Raw genomic sequence first — 1,860 nt, 5'->3', positions numbered from 1 at the left:
CCAGTGGTAGTCAACACTGCCTTTTTTTTTTTTTATTATGGATTTAAGACAACCATTGAATAAAAATTAATTCAAACAGTTGTAATCATAAATATACCACAGAACAAGCTATGTGAAAAGATGGGTTTTCCACATAGTTCTTTGGACTTGAGCCTGGATTCTGCTTCTTTTCATTTTCCAAAAGCTGTTTTAACTTCAGAAAAATTAGTTGAATTACTTCACAAGTGGCTCTGGTTTCCATGTGTCATTTCTCTAAACATTTTACTGTTTCAGGTATTTCAAGTGTTATTCCATCATATTATGTTTATACCTGTACTGTTTAAGTAAATTACTACATTGTGTACTTGGGAAAGACTAATACTGCTTTTTTCCCCTGCAGTATTTTAAGATGTTTATTTCTATCAACAGTCATCATCTCTTTGGTCTTCTAGGGTTAAATGAGAACACCACACATTTTTTCTGCAGTAATAAAACAATTTGTTCTCATTTATATATAGCTGGAAGTAGGTGAATTTGAAGCAGCTTATTGGGAAACATGTTTAAATGGTTACTGGTTAATCATTATCTCAATTTTTTCTCCTACATTTTAACTGTGAATATAACCTTGACCCTTGTAAAGGAGATTTTTAATCTCTCCAAACCAGTGGAGAGGAGAGAAAATTAAAAAAAAACCCCAATTTTCTTTTTAAACAAATGATACAATTTTCACTCAAGGCTTGAATGTAAATACAGCATATGACTTAGAGCATTTTGGAGTCACGTCACATGGGGAGGAATACTGGCAGTGAACAAGCTCACCTGAAAATCACAGTTCTCTGGACACAAGCATCTTGGCTTCTAAGTCTTTGCTGTAGCTCCTGTCAAACTCTCTGTGTGGAAAGTTGTAGTGATGGTATTTTGTAGCCCCAAATCTGCTTCTTAGTCATACAGATAATTAATTTTATAGTCATTCTTTTTTATCAAAACTGACTGAGAACACAAGAACTAGTCACTATTTTTAAAAGTAAAATTTCATCAGTTGAAGTTAGTCTATTTATACTGTGATTTCCCTTTTTCATTTTGGTTTGGTTTGCATTTTTGAAGGGCTCGGTGTTTAAGACCACACTGTTTCAGTGTCAGCTTGGTTAAATTAATTAAAAGCTTAAGCTACAATTTTTTTAAAAGATAATATGCAGGCCAAAAAGACCTTAAAATTGAAAAACTTAGTTCTTATATAAAAATAAGGGAAACTGAGAACATAAAGTTGCTATTTTCAGTTGTAAGCCTTGATCCTTTTATAGGAGTTACAGGAGTATCTCCTTCAGATTAGGCACTGCTGCCTGTGAGAAAAGAATGAGTCCAAAAGGGCTGAAAGCTTTCATTGAATCTTGAGGTAAGTTATTGAGTGACTGTGTTTTGTGTTGGGTTTGCCTTATTATTTTTAATGTAAATTCTCAGTGATTGCTAAAATTCTGTTTTCACAGCCTTTCTCATATTTGTAATAGATAAGATGCCACCTATTTTTACAGTGCTTTCCCTCAGATTAATAAAGCTGTAAACAGTGGGAGTTCTCATCAACCCGAGTTTCTGCTGCACCAATCACTGTGGCAGCAGACAGTTCCCTAATGCGTAACATGGTGACCCTGCAACAGTGATACTTAAACATTAACAACTTCAGAAATAAATTTAGTAAGCAGTACTTTTTCAGTGTTAGAATAGAAAGTGAAGTGTAGATGATACTTCGTCATCATAAAAATCTTAAAGCTTCTGCATCATTTAAAAGTAGGCAGGTGTAACTATACACTGCAGCAAGAAATAGTTTGTAGTAATAAAGGTAGGAAGGGGAAGAAGCTGAGATCTGCAACTGCCTTTTCAAAGAAC

The sequence above is a fragment of the Pseudopodoces humilis genome, chromosome 5 (assembly GCF_049639895.1).
Source record: "Pseudopodoces humilis isolate 2021_Gansu_Grassland_sample_001 chromosome 5, ASM4963989v1, whole genome shotgun sequence".
NCBI classification, from domain to species: Eukaryota; Metazoa; Chordata; class Aves; order Passeriformes; family Paridae; genus Pseudopodoces; species Pseudopodoces humilis.
The sequence above is the reverse complement of the archived record's forward strand: the minus strand, read 5'-3'. Positions refer to the sequence as shown.